The sequence below is a fragment of the Nicotiana tabacum genome, chromosome 10 (assembly GCF_000715075.1).
Source record: "Nicotiana tabacum cultivar K326 chromosome 10, ASM71507v2, whole genome shotgun sequence".
NCBI lineage: Eukaryota > Viridiplantae > Streptophyta > Magnoliopsida > Solanales > Solanaceae > Nicotiana > Nicotiana tabacum.
In genome coordinates this window covers 117,763,669-117,782,824 of record NC_134089.1, presented here as the reverse complement: position 1 = coordinate 117,782,824, position 19,156 = coordinate 117,763,669, and positions in this window count along the sequence as shown.

Genomic DNA, 19,156 nt, shown 5'->3' with positions numbered 1-19,156 from the left:
GATATATAATTGGTTTTGGAATCCGACCTCAACTTGAGGTCTAAATCTCCAAATTTCAATATTCTTAGGTTTTACCCAAGTCTCAACACGTAGCAACTAGGATACAACTCCTAATCCCTCCAGCTAAGGTTAGACCAAACACTTACCTCGATGCCACGAACGCAATTCAAGTCTTAACTATCGCTTTACCTCTTGATTCCACCACCAATTCGCTCGTATCTAGCCACAAGTTACTTAACTATATCAATAATTGCTAAATGAATCAATTCCAATACATGAAAATAGGTTTTCTAAAGTTTTTCCCAAAAAGTCAAAAAATTCCCCCGGGCCCACATGGTCAAAACCCGAGGTTTGAACTAAAACCCGATTACCCATTCCCCCACGAACCCAAATATATAATTTATTTTTAAATAGGACCTCAAATCGAGGTCCAAATCCCCAAAATTTGAAAAACCTAGGTTCTACCCAAAACACCCAATTTCCCCCATGAAAATCATTGATTTTGAGTTGAAATCATGTGAAAAGATGTTAAAGATTAAAGAAAACAAGTTAGAAATGACTTATAATCGATTTGGAAGAGAAGTTATCTTTGAAAAATCGCCCAAGAGTGTTTTGGTTTTGAAAGGGTTTGAAAAATGGAAGATTTTCGGCTAAGTTATAAATTTGCAGGTTGCAGATGTCGCAATTGCGACCAGGGTTCGCAATTGCGAACCCTTCAGAAGTCTGCTACCTTCGCATTTGCGAACCCTGAGGAATCCAAGCCTCTTCGCATTTGTGATACTGCCTTCACATTTGCAACAATTACTTCGCATTTGCGACCAAGACAGCCCAGGCCACTTCTCGCATTTGCGACACATTGCTCGCATTTGCGAGCCATGCAAAGCCTGCAGGCCTGCAACATATAAGCAAATTCCTAAGTTAAAATTCCACCCCGTGGCCTATGCAAAACTCACCCGAGCCCTCGGGGATCCAAACCAAACATGCACACCAACCTAAAAACATCATACAGACTTGATCATGCAATCAAATCCTAAAAATAACATCAATAACTATGAATTTACCCCCAAAATCAAATGAAATCTCATGAACTTTCAATGTTTCAAAATTTTCAACTACGGTTCCGAATCACGTCATTTCAAGTCCATTTCTTACCAAATTTTACAGACTCGACTTAAATCATATATAAGACCTGTACTGGGTTTCGAAACCAAAATACGGGCCCGATACCATCAACATCCAAACATTTTTCATTTCCAAAAACTCATATATATTCTAGAAAATAATTTTCTTTAAAAATTCCTTTCTAGGGCTTGGGACCTTGGAATTCGATTCCAGGCATACGCCCAAGTCCCATTTTTCCTAAGGACCCTTCGGGACCGTCAAATTACAAGTCCGGGTCCGTTTACCCAAAATGTTGACCAAAGTCAAATTAAATTCATTTTAAAGGCACTTTTTATCATTTTTCATAGATTTTCACATAATGGCTTTCCAGCTATGCGCCCGGACTGTGCACGCAAATCGAGGTGAGACAGAAAAAGGTTTTTAAGACCTCGAAATACAGAATTTATTTCTAAAATAAGTGATGAACTTTTGGGTCATCACATTCTCCAGCTCTAAAACAACCGTTCGTCCTCGAACGGACATAAGAAGGAAGTACCTGAGTCGGGGAAAAGATGGGGATAACGGCTTCGCATATTGGACTCAGACTCCCAGGTTGATGCCTCAGCAGGCTGACCTCTCCACTAAACACGAACAGAAGGAAAACTCTTCAATCTCAACTGACGAACCTTCCGGTCTAGAATAGCTATCGGCTCCTCCTCATAGGACAAGTCCTTGTCCAACTAGACAGTGCTGAAATCTAACACATGGGATGGATCGCCATGGTATTTCCGAAGCATGGACACATGAAACACTGGATGCGCGACTGATAAGCTCGGCGGCAACGCAAGTCTGTAAGACACCTCTCCCACTCGATCAAGAATCTTAAACGGGCCAATGAACCTAGGGCTAAGCTTGCTCTTCTTCCCAAATCTCATCACGCCCTTCATAGGCGACACCTAAAGCAATACCCGCTCACCGACCATGAATGCCAAATCACGAACCTTACGGTCGACATAATGCTTTTGCCTGGACTGAGCTGTACGAAGCCTATCTTGAATGATCTTGACCTTGTCCAAGGCATCCTGTACTAGATCCGTACCCAACAACCGAGCCTCTCCCGACTCAAACCATCCAACCGGCGACCGATACCGCCTACCATATAAAATCTCATAAGGAGCCATCTGGATGCTCGATTGGTAGCTGTTATTGTAGGCAAACTCCGCTAAAGGCAAAAACTGATCCCAAGATCCTCCAAAGTCAATGACACAAGCTCGGAGCATATCCTCCAAAATTTGAATAATGTGCTAGGACTGCCCGTCCGTCTAAGGATGAAATCTTGTGCTCAACTCAACCTGTGTGCCCAACTCTCACTGAACTGCTCCCCAGAAATGTGAGGTAAACTGCATACCTTGGTCCGAAATGATAGACACGGGCACACCATGAAGACGAACAATCTCCCGGATATAGATCTCAGCTAACCTCTCGAAAGAATAGGAGACTGCCACATGAATGAAATGTGTTGACTTAGTCAGCCTATCAACAATAACCCACACTGCATCGAACTTCCTCTGATTCCGTGGGAGTCTAACAACAAAGTTCATAGTGATACGCTCCCACTTCCACTCGGGAAGCTCAATCCTCTGAAACAAACCACCAGGTCTCTAATGCTCGTACTTTACTTGCTGACAATTCAAACACCGCACCAAATACGCAACAATATCCTTCTTTATCCTCCTCCACCAATAGTGCTGCCGCAAATCTTGATACATCTTAGCGGCGCCCGGATGAATAGAGTATCGGGAACTATGGGCCTCCTCTAAAATCAACTCTCGGAGTCCATCCACATGAGGCACACAAACTTGACCCTGCAACCTCAAAACCCCATCATCTGATAATGTAACCTGCTTGGCACCTCCGTGCTGCACCGTGTCTCTAAGGACACACAAATGAGGATCATCATACTGCCTATCTCGGATACGCTCCAATAAATAAGAATGAGCGACTGTGCAATCTAACACACGGCTGGTCTCAGAAACATCCAACCTCACGAATTGATTGGCCAAAGCTTGAACATCCAAAACAAGCGGTCTCTCACTGACCGGAATATAAGCAAGACTGCCCATACCGACTGACTTCCTACTCAAGGCATAGAACACCATATTGGCCTTTCCCGGATGATATAAGATGGCGATATCATAGTCCTTTAATAGCTCCAACCACCTTCTCTGCCTCAAATTTAGCTCTTTCTGATTGAACAAATACTGCAGACTCTTGTGATCCGTGAATACCTCATATGACACGCCATATTGATAGTTCCTCCAAATTTTCAATGCGTGAACAATGGCTACTAACTCCAAACCATGGATTGGATAGTTCTCTCATGAATCTTCAACTGACGTGATGCATAAGCAATGACCCTGCCCTCCTGCATCAATACCGCACCAAGTCCAATACGAGATGCGTCACAATAAACTATATATGACGCTGAACCTGTGGGCAAAACCAACACTGACGCCGTAGTCAAAGTTGTCTTAAGATTCTGAAAGCTCGCCTCACACTCGTCCGACCACCTGAACTGGGCCCCCTTCTGGGTCAACCTGGTCATCGAGCTGCAATAGATGAAAACCCCTCCACAAACCGATGATAATAGCCTGCGAAACCCAAGAAACTCCGGATCTCTGTAGCTGATGCGGGTCTAGACCAGTTCTTGACTGCCTCTATCTTCTTTGGATCTACCTGAATACCCTCTACTTATACAACATGACCCAAGAATGCAACCGAACTCAACCAGAACTCACACTTCGAAAACTTAGGATACAACTGACTATCTCTCAAGGTCTGGAGAACAACTCTCAGGGGATACTCATGCTCCTTCCGGCTACGGGAATAAATCAAAATATCATCAATGAAGACTATCACGAATGAATCCAAGTAGGGCCTGAACACTCAGTTAATCAAATCCATAAAAGCTGTTGGGGCATTGGTCAACCAAAATGACATCACCAAGAACTCATAATGCCCATACCGAGTGTGGAAAGCTGTCTTAGGGACATCGGATGCCCTAATCCTCAACTGATGGTAGCCAGATCTCAAGTCAATCTTCAAAAATACCTTGGCACCCTGAAGCTGATCAAACAAATCATCAATCCTCGGCAATGGATAGTTATTCTTGATTGTAACCTTGTTCAACTGTCGGTAATCTATACACATTCTCATCAATCCGTCCTTTTTCTTAACAAACAACACCGGCGCACCCCAAGGCGAAACACTAGGTCTAATGAAGCCTTTCTCAAGCAAGTCTTGCAACTGCTTCTTCAACTCTTTCAACTTAGGCGGGGCCATACGATACGGCGGGATAGAAATGGGCTGAGTGCCCGGAGCCAAATCAATGCAGAAGTCAATATCCCTGTCGGGTGGCATACCCGGCAGATCTGGAGGAAATACCTCAGGAAACTCACGAACAACAGGCACAGAATCAATAGAAGGAACCTCGGCACTAGAATCACGAACATATGCCAAATAAGCCAAACACCCCTTCTCGACCATACGCCGAGCCTTCATATATGAGATAACACTACGGGTAGAATGACCAGGAGTCCCTCTCCACTCCAAACGAGGTACACCGGCAAGGCTAAGGTCACAGTCTTGGCATGACAGTCCAAGATAGCGTGGTAAGGTGATAACCAGTCCATCCCCAATATGACATCAAAATCAACCATGTCCAGAAGTAACAAATCTACACGAGTCTCAAGACCCCTAATCACAACTATACATGAACGATGGACTCGATCTACCACAATAGAATCACCCACCGGTATAGACACATATACATGAGCACTCAAAAAATTACTATGCATGACCAGATACGATGCAAAATAAGATGACACATAGGAGTATGTAGATCCTGGATAAAATAAAACCGAAGCATCTCTACTACAAACCAGAACAATACCTATGATAACTGCATCGGAAGCCTTAGCCTCAGGCCTGACTGGAAGAGCATAACATCGGGGCTGGGCCCCTCCACCCTAAGCTACATCTCTAGGATGACCTGCTGCTAGTTGGCCTTCATCTCTAGCTACCTGACCTCCACCTCTAATACCTCTACCTCCACCTCTAGCACCTCTACCCGCACCCCTAGCTGGCGGAGCGGGCGGTGGAACACCTGGCACCTGAACCATGGCACGGGAGCCCTGCTGCTGCGACTGAATACCCACTAATCTCGGAAAAGCCCTCCAAATATGACCATACTCACTACACTCAAAGCATCCACCTGAGTGTTGTGGCTGAGGAAACTGAGACTGACCCTGGCGGCCTGAATGACCACCTCGAAAACTTTGGAACGACAGTGCACTAATAGGAGCTGGTGGTGCACTGTAGGACTGCTGATCAGAATACTATATATGAGAACCACAGCTACCTAAAGCACTGTGAGAAACCTGAAGTGCTGACTGGAAAGGCCTAGGAGGATGACCTCTACTATACGAATCTCTGCCTCCAAATGAGGCGCCACTGAATCTACCTGAATGACGAGGTCTCTTATTAGACCCCTGACCACCTCCCTGCGATAGAACCATCTCAACTCTCCTGGATACATTGGCTACCTCCTGAAAAGAAATCTCACTCCCCATCTCGTTAGCCATCTGAAGTCGAATAGGCTCAAAGAGTCCCTCAATGAACCTCCTCACCCTCTCTCTCTCGGTGGGAAGTATGATAAGAGCATGCCAGGCCAAGTCGATAAATCTGGTCTCGTACTGAGTAATAGTTATAGAACCCTGCTGGAGACGCTAAAACTGCCTCCGATAGATCTCTCTCTGAGTGATAGGGAGAAACTTCTCCAGAAATATCTGAGTAAACTGCTCTCAAGTCAAAGCTGATGATCCGGCTGGTCTAGCCAAGCAATAATCCCTCCACCAAGTCTTGGCGGATTCAAATAAGCAAAAAGTAGCAAAGTCGACCCCATTGGTCTCCACTATCCCCATGTTTCACAGAACCTCATGACAACTGTCTAGTTAATCCTGGGGATCCTCAGAAGATGCACCGCTGAAAGTAGTAGTGAAGAGCTTGGTGAACCTGTCCAATCTCCATAAAGCATCGGCAAACATAGCTGCTCCATCCCCGGTCTGAGCTACCACACCTGGCTGAACTGCTCCAACTAGCTAAGCTACCGGAGTCTGAAACTGGGGAGCCATCTGCTCTGGAGTGCGAGTAGCAGGAGTCTGTGCTCCTTCTCCAGCCTAAGAGACGGCTGGTGCTACAGGAAGTAAGCCTGCCCGGGTGACATTCACCATAAGGCCTACTAGACAGACCAGAGCATCCTGGATTACTGGGGTAGCAATGAACCCCTCTAGGACCTGAACTGGGCCCACCGGAACTGTCTGAGCCGGATCCTCATCATCAAACTCAATCCGAGGCTCCGCCGCTGGTGCTGCTTCTCTGGGCTGAGCTCTGCCCCTACCTAGGCCTCTTGCATGGCCTCGACCTCGCCCTCTACCCCTCGTGGGAGCTATTGTTGGGGGTTAGGGCTGCTGATCGGTGGATGAGGAAGCGCGTGTTCTCGCCACCTGCGAAAGAGCAGAGCAGAAATTCAATTAGCACTGAGAAACCAAACCGCACGATAGGAAAGAATAGATGTAAAGCTTTTCCTAACTCCGTAGCCTCTCGGGATAAATACTGACGTCTCCGTACCGATCCCTTAGACTCTACTAAGATTGTTTGTGAATTATGAGACCCATGTAACCTAGAGCTTTGATACCAACTTGTCACGACCCGGATTTCCTACCCTCGGGAGTCGTGATGGCACCTACTAGTGAAAGCTAGGCAAACTAACCATTTGAATTATTTACCCTTTTTCCCATTTTAGTCCTTTTGCAATTAATAACCAACAATTGAATAACAACGGAAATCTAATAAGCGGAAGACTGAAATGTAATAATTTAAGAAAGATGCCAATACCAATCCATACAATAACTACCCAAGACTGGTGTCACAATTCCACAGACTGTCTAGGATTACTACAAATAAAAGTCTGAAAGATTTATTACAACACTGTCTCTGAAATATATGAAAGAAACAGACTAAAAGGATAGGAGAAGACGCTAAGGCCTGAGGATGCCTGCAGGACTTCCTCTGAATCTCCGATTGAACTGAAGGCAACCACCCAAGGCTATGGTCCGAAAGCTGCTGCTCCGGGATCTGAACACTGTGCAGAGGGTAGTATCAGCACAACCGACTCCATGTGCTGGTAAGTGCCTAGCCTAACCCCAGCGAGGTAGTGACGAGGCTAGGACCAAACTACCAAATAAACTTGTGCAGTTATATCATATACAACGGAAAATAAAGCAGAAATGTACAGTTAAGGATGGAAGGGGGAAACATGCTACGGGAGAATATCATTTACCAACAACAACTCAGGAGAAAGGCATAAAGAACAATTTAAAATTCGCAGCAGAGAGAATAAGGAAACCGTAACAAATCAATATCCACTTTTATCCTTTATTATTGTGGCAAACAACCCGATCCAAATCATAAAAACACTGTTGCGGCGTGCAACCCGATCTATATATAATATTATTGCAGTGTGCAACCCGATCCAAATATAATATTATTGCGGTGTGCAACCCGATCCAAATATAATATTGTTGCGGCGTGCAACCCGATCCAAATATAATATTGTTGCGGCGTGCAACCCGATCCAAATATACAATTCAACACCAATCACAAAAGAGTCCCGACAAAGGAACAAATAAGGGAACAACAATATCCCGGCGAGGGAACAATATCAAAACATCAACATCCCAGCAAGGGAGATAGCATTAAAAGCAACAATATTCTGGCAAGGGAGACAACATAATAATTCTCTTTTCTTTTTCACATTTACTTCACAACTCACTACACAACTTGAGCCAATGCTTTATAAGGTTCAATTACCACTTTTTACTTCCACAATTCATTTTACAACTTGATCCAATGCTTCTCAATATTTAATTACCGGTACTACTTCCACAAGCTTTGCTCAACAATAGAAATCATCACATAAGGCATGAACAATACAAACAGAGTTACAATAATCATAATATGAGACTCACGGACATGCTTGACACCAACGTATAGATACTCGTCTCCATGCTTATATGTCGTACTCAACAAATAACACGTAGCAACTAGGACACAACTCCTAATCCCTCAAGCTAAGGTTAGACCAAACACTTACCTCGATGCCACGAACGCAATTCAAGTCTCAACTATCGCTTTACCTTTTGATTCCACCACCAATTCGCTCGTATCTAGCCACAAGTGCGAACCCTTCAGAAGTCTGCTACCTTCGCATTTGCGACAATTACTTCGCATTTGCTACCAAGGTAGCCCAGGCCACTTCTCGCATTTGCAACACATTGCTCGCATTTGCGAGCCCTGCAGGCCTGCAACATATCAGCAAATTCCTAAGTTAAAATTCCACCCCGTGGCCTATCCAAAACTCACCCGAGCCCTCAGGGCTCCAAACCAAACATGCACACCAACCTAAAAATATCATACGGACTTGCTCGTGCAATCAAATCCTCAAAATAACATCAATAACTATGAATTTACCACCAAAATCAAAGAAAATCTCATGAACTTTCAAAGTTTCAAAATTTTCAACTACGGTTCCGAATCACGTAATTTCAAGTCCGTTTCTCACCAAATTTTATAGGCTCGACTTAAATCATATATAAGACATGTACCGGGCTCTGGAACCAAAATACAGACCCGATACCATCAACTTCCAAACATTTTTCATTTCCAAAAACTCATATATATTCCAGAAAATAATTTTCTTTAAAAATTTATTTCTCGAGCTTGGGACCTCGGAATTCAATTCCGGGCATACGCCAAAGTCCCATATTTTCCTATGGACCCTCCGAGACCGTCATATCACGGGTCCGGATCTGTTTACCTAAAATATTGACCGAAGTCAGCTTAAATTCATTTTAAAGGCACTTTTTATCATATCTTTTATAGATTTTCACATAATGGATTTTCGGCTACGCGCCCGGACTGCGCACGCAAATCGAGGTGAGACAGAAAGAGGTTTTTAAGGCCTCGGAATACAGAATTTATTTCTAAAACAAGTGATTCCATATATATATATATATATATATATATATATATATATATATATATATATATATATATATATATATATATTATATTTATAATGATGCAAGTGAAGATATTATCTTTAATTTAAAATTTACTTTAATCGGCTATCTAAAAATTTAAATAATTCTTTAGCCAGTGAAACTTTATTTGAATATGACTCCATTTTGAGTTTGTCAATATCTCTAGCCACAGATTTTAAATTTTGAATACCCTATATATACAGGTTTTTTGGTTCATTAAATCATCAGATGTTGAATTAGTTGATTGTTATTATATAACATTGCATATATTATCTTAAAATTGCTAAGTAATTTTTTCTCGATACTATACTTGGCTTAACTTCAATGGAAACTACTCAAATTGTATTTAAATTCAAATTCGAATATCATAGCAGTTTGCTAGTAATAGTGATTTTTTAAAAATGACACACAATGTAAATTAAAAAAAATTCTAAAATGTCCTTATCTTATGATCTATGTATTTTAGTTGAAAAAAATATTTGAAATCGATGAGATCAGCTTCCAAATTTATTATACTCAATAAAGATGAAATAGAAGAAAAAATGCGTTGTCATCTCTTAATTTTGATTTTTAGATTTTTCATATATATTTTTCTATATTTATTTTTGCTTTATCTTATTTTTTATTTCTTTCTTTCTTTCTTTTGTTACAAAAAATTAATTTAATCACTATAAAAGGATGAGTTTTAATTGAAATATTCTACTTAAAAACTTTATTTATATTTTTAGTTCTTTGTTGAAATTCTTTCATATGTTTCTTTTGGCTTTATTTAATCAACCTAAATAGGTACTCAACCAACCACTTAAATTAAAATATTGAATGATGTGTAATTTATATATAATATATGTATAATTATGTGTGTCGGCATATTATCTATGTATATTAGCTATAAAAAGTAAACAATTAATCTGGCCGGATATTTATGTAAATATTCTATTAGATTTCGGTTTCTTAATTTTATCCATGATATGACTTCTATTATAATAATTTTAAAAACTCTTTACTAAAATTCAAAAATATCTTATCTTTTTTATTTTTAAAATTACATTGTCTTTTAAAAAATAATATCATTTTGAAATAATTTGTTTATATTTTTTATTTAAGAAAATCATGTCATACCAAGGAGGATGTTAAAATAGGCTAAGGGAACGAAGCCCAAGCGAAAATAATCAAAAGCTACACAAATCCTGAAATTACCAAAACCCGACCCCGGGGCCCACATCTCAGAATTCAATAAGTTTTACATCAATAGATTCCTTATCTCCCCACGAGTTCATACATATGAAAATATCTTAAATCCAACGTCAAATGGTCCTTCAAATCCTCAATCAAAGGTCTAAATCTCCAAGCCTTGGTTCTTCAATTTTTAGCTTAATTTCCATGATTTCTCAGGTGGAATTCACATAATAATTGAGTATTAAGTCCAAGAATCTTACCTCCAAGTGATTCCCTTTGAATCCCTCTTCAATCTCCTTCAAAAGCTCCAAAACGACCAACTATGGAGGAAATTAGGCCCAAAATCGCGGACAAGATGAGCTTACAAACCTTCTGCCCAGGCATTAATTCCTTCTTCGCAAACGCGGTCAAAGCCTCACCTTCGCGAAGCACAAAAATAACTTTGACCAAAATCCTCTTACGCGAACGCGACACGACCCTCGCGAACGCGATGCTTTACCCAGACGAACCCTCGTGAACGCGTTCAAACCATCGCGAACGTGATGGGTTAATTCCACTGAAGCTCAGCCTCTCAATTCCTTCTATGTGAATGTGACTACATGCGTGTGAATGCGATGCACAATCTCGCAGCCCTTCGCGAACGCGAAGGCTAAATTTCCACCTCCCTCAGTTGAGGCCCCTGGGACCTCAACCCGAAACTCACCCGAGGCCCCCAGGACCTCAACCAAAGGCACCAACATATTCCAAAACCTTATTCAAACTTGTACCAATATTCAAAACACCTCAAACAACATCAAATCGACCAAAACACCTCGAATTCAAGCTTAAGTTTCCAAAATTTTCCAAATTCCGCTTTTGATAAAAAACCTAACCAAACCACGTCCGAATGACTCGAAATTTTGCACACACATCCCAAATGACACAACGGAGCTACTGAAACTCTCAGAATTCCATTCTGACCCCTATATCAAAATCTCGCCTACCAACCAAAAATCGCCAAAATATCAACTTCGCCGATTCAAGCCTAAATCTACTCTGTACCTCAAAAAATCATTTCGATCACGCTCCTAAGTCATAAATCACCTCCCGAAACTAACCGAACTATTGGAACTCACATCCGAGCCCTTTAACCCATAAGTCAATATCCGGTTGACTTTTCCAACTAAAGCTTTCTTAAAACAGAACAAGTGTCTCAAACCTTACCAAAATCATCCCGGATTCGATCCGACCAACTCGATACCACAAAACACAGATAACAAAGCATAAAGAAGCATAAATGGGGGAAAATAGAGTGTCAAATCATGACACGACTGGCCGGGTCATCACAATTTGTCATGAATATTTTGTAATGACCCGACTGGTCATTTTACTTTTTAGAGCCCTGTCCCCCTAAATAAAACTTCTCGCGCTTGCTTTAACTTATTTACGACCACAGGGATGGTTGGTTCGGGAATTTGAACAATTTGGGTTGAAATATGCTCATTTGATTCCTTAAGATTTTCTTAAAATGCTAAGTTTGACTTTGGTCAATATTTTTAGCAAACGAACTCGGATTCATGTTTTGACGGTCCCGGAGGGCCTGTAGAAAAACATGGGACCTGGGCGTATGCCCGGAATCGAATTTCCAGGTGTAACGACCCGATCGGTCGTTTTGAGCTTTTGCACTTCGCTCGCCAGTTCTCGGCCATGACTTGCCCTGTGTGATGTAATATGACTTATGTAAATCGTTGGTTTTGGGTTTTAGGGTAATCAGAATGAATTTGGGAGAACAGTTCTCAGTTTAATGCTTGAAATTTGAAAGGTTTGACCAAGATTTGACTTGTTTGTATATGATCTCGGATCAGAATTTTTATGATTTGGTTAGCTCCGTTGGGTGATTTGTGACTTAGGAGCACGATCGGAATGGATTTTTGAGTTGTAGAGAAGATTTAGGCTTGAATTGGCGAAGTTGATATTTTGGCGATTTCCGGTTGATAGGTGAGATTTTGATATAGGGGTGGGTATGGAATTCCGAGAGTTGCAGTAGCTTCGTTGTGTCATTTGGGATGTGTATGCAAAATTTCAGATCATTCGGACGAGATTTGGTATACTTTTTGATTTTTAAGAGTTCTTGGAGTTCTTAGGCTTGAATCCTATGTTAAATTGATGATTTGATGTTGTTGTGAGCATTCCGAAGTTTTGAACAAGTTTGAACGATGTCATGGGATGTGTTGGTACAATTGGTTTGAAGTTCTGGGGGTTCCGGGTAGGTTTCGGGATGTTTTAGGCGGAAAATCATAGCTGTAGTAGGTCCAGAAGGGTTGCAGGCCTCGGAACCCACCAGCGCGGTCCACACAAAATGAAGTGCGTCTGCGCTAGGTGCTGTGCGGACCACACAAGATACAGTGCGGCCGCGGTGGGGAACATTTCACTAGTCTTACTTCGGAAGCTCATATCTTTTCATCTACAAGGAATTTTGAGATGATTCACAAACAAAAGTTGTAGCCCTTCGTGTCTAGTTTCCAAAAAGTTAAAGATATCGCAATTTTGAAATCTATACCGAACGTTATGACCTAGAGAGCTCGGATTTTGGCGATTTTTCGAAAGTTTTTCAAGAAATTCATCGAGGTAAGTGATTCTAACTCAGATTTGGCTAGAGTACATGAATCTATCATTGAATTCATCATTTAATTCGTGATTTAAGATGGAATTTGGGAAGAAAATTTATGGCATGTTCCAAAAATATAAAATGATGATTTGAATGACCAAATGGTACCAGAATTGGATAATTTTGGTATGGTTAGACTCGTGAGGGTATGAGGTTTCTGAAAATGTAAATTTTACCCGATTTCGAGATGTGGGTCCAGGGCTCGGGTTTTGGTAATTTCGAGAATTGTGCCCTTTGTTGATTGTTTTCGCTTGGGCTTTGTTCCCTTAGCATATGTTGACATACTCGTTTTGATTTTGGATAGATTCGACGCGCGTGGAGGCCGATTTGAGGGGCAAAGGCGTTGCGAGCTAAGGATTTAGCCAGTTCGAGGTGTGTAATGATTGTATATTATGTCCTGAGGGTTTGAAACCCCGGATTGAACATCATAGTGCTATATTGAGGTGAGGCACGCGCTCGACGACGAGCGTGGGGTCTTGTACTATTGGGGATTGTGACTTGGTCCATCCCGATTGATGATTTTACCGCATATTTGATTGAAAACTATTTGCTGTCATTATTATTTTAGCTGGATGCCATATTTGGGCCTAGTACCAGCTATTTGAAGCCTCCGAGGATTTTTGTTGATATTTCCTCACTGTTTTTAACTTTATACTTGAACTCAGTCATGTTATATTCTACTGTTTCCAAAACTCAGCCATGTTTATTTTGCTTTAACACTTGAAATAATATTTCAAATTAATATTTTGGGCTGAGCATCACGTTTTACTGTTGCCCCAGTGGCTTATGTGATTTTGACTGAGTAAGGCCGAGAGCTTGTATTGTGAGGATACTTTTGGATCGTGTTGCACGCCGCAGCAGTGGTATACTGATTTGATTATGAGGCCGAAGGCCTGAGATATGTATGCCACGAGGTGGCTTGTTGATTGATATTAGGCTGAGGGCTTAGATTTGTTGCCATGAGATGGCTTGATATTGCGCTTGGTCCGTAAAGGGCACCTCCCGGAGTCTGTACACCCCCAGTGAGCGCGGGTACCCATTGTGATGTGAGATATAGCCCGAGGGGCTGATATTGTTCTATGTGATAGCTCGAGGGGCTGGTACCGTTCTGTGTGATAGCCCGAGGGGCTGGTACCGTTTTGTGTGATTGCCCGAGGGGCTGGTATTGTTCTGAGATATTTCCCGAGGGGCGGAGTTGTTGACATTGTGCCCGAGGGGCGAACCTATTACGGGTTTATCTTTTATATTTACCGGTCATTTACTTGTTAAACTATGGTATTTGTGCCCGAGGGGCGGCTTTTTGTGTTTATTTGCACTAACTGTTTTGCATTTATTTGTATAACTATTGAAAAAGTCATTTTCAAGGAAGTTTAAACTGAGCTAAAATGTTTTAAGAGATTGTTTTTACAGCTTCACTACTTTTTTACTGGTTTTTGAACTACTTCTATACAGCACCTTGATATGCTTTACGTGTTTTCTTACATTTCAGACTTTAGTTATGATTATTACTCACTGAGTTAGAGTGCTCACTTTACTCCCTGCACCTTGTGTGCAGATTCAGGTATTTATACACCTGGTAGCGAGTTTTGGCTGATCGGAGGCAGAGTCATCAGAGTTTAGCAAGGTAGCTGCCGGCGTTCGCAGCACTGCTTTTCTCTCTCTTCATTTCATTAGTTTGTATTTGTACACTTCAGACTTTCAATTGTAGTTATACCCTAGTAGATTCTCGTGACTTGTGACACCCCGGTTAGGGCTGTGTCGGGCTGTATTTCCACTACTTATTATCATTAAATCATGTTTAGACTTCTTTTATATTGTTTACTATTTTAAAAAGTGAATTGGGTTTAAGTGGATGGCCTTGTCTTCACGAGAGGTGCCATCACAACCGGGTTCGGGGTTAGGGTCGTGACACGAGGTCCCTAGGTCGAGTAATGAATTTTTATTAGAAATTGTTAAACTAAAATTCTAAGGATTTAAAGAAACTAAATAATGATTGATCACATGGGTATCGGGCTCGTATGTTGGTTCCGAAGCCCGGTACAGGTTCGATATAACATTTAAGACTTGCCCGTAAAATTTGGTGTCAATCCGAGTAGTTTAAGTGCGTTTCGGCTCGTTAGAGGAAAATTAAGAACTTGAAGTTCATAAGTTTGATTCAATTGGTTTTAAGGGGTGATTCTTAGATTTAGCGTTGTTTCGGGCGTTCCGAAGGTTCGAGCAGGTCCGTTTCATGATTTTAGACTTGTCGGTATGTTCGGGCGAGGCCCGGGAGCCCCGAGCGTCAATCGGACGAGGCTCGAGTGAAGTTGGAAAGATTGAGAAGAGCTGAAGCATCTGCTTCTGTCATAACCACACCTGTGGTTGGTTAGCCGCAGGTGCGAGACCGCAGAAGCGGTCGTCCTCTCGCAGATGCGGCCAAGGCAGGCCAGGCCCAAAACCGCAGAAGTGGCTCCCAAGACGCAGAAGCGGCTTCAAAATCGCAGAAGCGGTCCTAGCCCGCATGGCCAATTCCGCAGATGCGGTCTCTTCCTCATAGAAGCGGGACCGCAGACAGGTTCCCTGACCGCAGATGCGGAAATCACTGAAGCAATGAGCTTCATTTATTACGGGCTCTAAGTCATTTTGGACATTTTTCACTCATCCATTGGGCGATTTTGGAGCTCTTGTGAGAGGACCTTCACCTAGCATCTTGAGGTAAATTTATCCTACCTATTTTTAGTTTAACACTTGTGTCTTAGGTAGATTAAACACTAGGATTAAGGTAAAATCATGGGGTTATAGCAAAACCTAGAGTTTTGACAAAAGTTAGATTTGACCACAAAAATTGTTATGAAATGAATTATAAATCATCTATTATTGATCCTTGGGTTATAAAGAACAACTTTCTTCGAAATTTTTTGGAATCCGGGCACGTGGGCCTGGGGTCGGAATTTAGAAAACTTGTGTTTAAGGTTGGAAAATTGCTTTAATAGTGACAATGTGATATTGTGAGCTTATATTGATTAGTTCTTACCTTATTTAACTAGTTTTGGATCGTTCGGCTCCAAATTGAGAGTTCAGGCTCGTTCTTGGTATTGGAAGTGCATTTTGGAGCGAGGTGAGTCTCCTTTCTAACCTTGTAAGAGGGAATTGTTCCCATAGTAGTAAAAATTGTATAATTTGCCACTAAATGCGGGGGCTACGTATGCACTAGGTGACGAGAGTCCATGCGTAGCTACTATCATGTTAATTGTCCGGGTAGTTTAGGACCCGTATCATGCTGTATTTTCCAATGTTATATGTCTTCTTGATAATGTGATCATTTCTGGACATGCTAGAGAATTGGAAATGAACATAAGTGAACACATGCTGTGTTGGGCACTTGTAAGAGCTTATTTGAATGTAATTGCGCCTTCTTATATTTTTCTGTTGATAATTGAGATTTGTGGATCGGGCCGATCGCCTCGGTAGAAATAGATGCATCTATGATTCACGCCATTCGACCCTTTGGCAGTGCACAATTTCTTTTATGTTGGATCGGGCCGTCGACCTCGGCATAACGTGCACATGATATTTATGTGAATTTATTATTGACGATTTTCCTGATACATGGTTTAAATTGTAAATGATTAACTGGGGTATTAAAATGAAATGACTTAGAAATACTTATTTCAACTATTATATATTGTGACCATCATGCATGGCATAACATCATATTATATTATTTGGCCCTAGTAGGTATCAAATCGACCTCTCGTCTCTATTTCTTCGAAATTAGACTGGATACTTACTGGGTACATATTGTTTATGTACTCATGCTACGCTTCTGTACTTAATTGTACAGGCTCTGAGGCAGGTTCATCTGGCTATCAGACCGGTGCGCGTCCCTGATCATAGTCCGAGACTTCCACGGTGAGCTGCTTTCCCTTCCTGTGCCGATGGAGTCTTCCTTACTTTTGACTGTCTATTCTGTTTCAGACAGTAGGATAGATGTATTATTTTGTATATTCTACTAGTTGCCCACAGCTTGTGACACCAGGTCTTGGCACACACATTAGTAGATGTTTCTTTTGGATTGTATAATTATTATTGAATGTTGCATATTATCACCTGTTTTTAATCACAAATTAAGAAAAATGTTGTAACTATTTTGGGTAAGTAAAAATAAGAATTCATTAATACTTCCGCATTGGCTTGCCTAACAACAGTGTTGGGCGTCATCATGACCTATTATGGAAATAGATCGTGACATATTTACTATAATTATTTTATAAATATTTATCTATTATTAGTGAATAAAATAAAAACTCAAAAGAGAAAAAGAAAATACATCAGGCTATGATTCTTGCAACTCAATCATTGAATTAATTATATGGATGGTATTTCACATCTGCGGTTTGGGGACCGCAAATGCGGAGCCGCAGAAGCGGCGTAGAGGGCGCAGAAGCGGAATTTGGGAATTCCTCAGGAACCGCAGATGCGGTGAAATGTTCACAGAAGCGCAACTGCTCCTGTGGTCAGAGTTCCGCAGATGCGGAAGCTGGCATTTAAATGAAAGTCGTAGATGCGACGTAGTTTCCGCAGATGCGGGACAGTAGATGTGGTTCCAGGGCCACAAATGCGGGAATCGCTGGGCAAAATATATAAATAGTTGCCTTTGCGATTTTGAGCTATTCTTTCACCATTTTCATCCGGGTTTGAAGCGTTTGAGAGAGATTTTTTAGGAAAACAAAGGGGAATCGCTTGGAGGTAACATCCTTGACTTCATAACTCATTTTTATGTGATTAAAGACCTAATTAGTGGTGAGAAATTTGGAGAAAATAGTTAATTAGGGCTTGGGTTTAAGAGGCCTTTAAATGAGGATTTGAGGGGTCATTTGGACTCCGATTTCAGTGTTCTTGTTATGTCTAGACTCGTGAGAGTATGAGGTTTCTGAAAATGTAAATTTCACCCGATTCTGAGATGTGTGCCCAAGGGGCATTTTGGTCATTTTACATAATTTTGCGTATTAGCTTAGACTTTAATTATAGAATCAGTTACTTGAAAAGGTATTTACATCATGCAATTGAATTGAATAGATTTGGTCCATTTGGAGTCGAGTACTCGTGGCAAAGACGTGGTGTCGGGTTGATTTTGAGCTGGTTCGAGGAAGTGGCTTGTCTAGCCTTATGTGGGGGACCTTCCCCTTAGGATATGATATATTTGATAATTGAAATGCCTTGTACGTGAGGTGACGAGCGCGTACTTGAGCTAATTGTTGAAAATCCGGTTTTTCCTTAAGTATTTCAATGAGTTCCTTTTTTCCTGTTTTATTCTACTTGTGAATTTCGCCTGTTGCTAGTTTAGGGAAGCATGTTTAGTTGACTTAATTGCCTATTTGCTTAAACTGCCTTAATTGCATTACGTGAAGCATGTTAGGCTAGAATTTACGGTTTACTTAGTTCGAAATTTGCATTTAATTTAATATTCTTGTGTTGTTGCTGAGTGTTTTAATTTGGGACTACGGGACGACATCCCAGGAGATCCCCTGTACGTATTTATGATCTGGACTGAGCTGCGGGATACCAAGATATCCCTGGCACGTAGATTGAGGATACCAAGAGATCCCTGGCATATATTGAGGATATAGAGAGATCCTCGGGATACCAAGAGATCCCTGACATATATTGAGGATACCAAGAGATCCCCGGGATACCAAGAGATCCCTAGTATATATTGAGGATACCAAGAGATCTTCGGGATACTAAGAGATCCTCGGTTATTATCCTTGTTGTGAGAGGTATTTCCTTGTGGTTTGTGTTTATTTCTGTTTCCGTTAATGTACTCTTATTGTACTGTATAGATTCTTATTATAGATTCTCAATTTTACTACTTATCTTATCCTGTCATTTTATTATTTATTAACCTCAGTAGGGCCTTGACCTTCCTCGTCACTACCCAACCGAGGTTAGACTTGGCACTTACTGAATACTATTGTGGTATACTCATGACTCTTCTGCGCATGTTTTTCATGTGCCGATCCAGGTACCGCTACTCAGTCCTATTATCTTCGAGGAGGCGACTACTTTAGAGACTGCGAAGTACATCTGC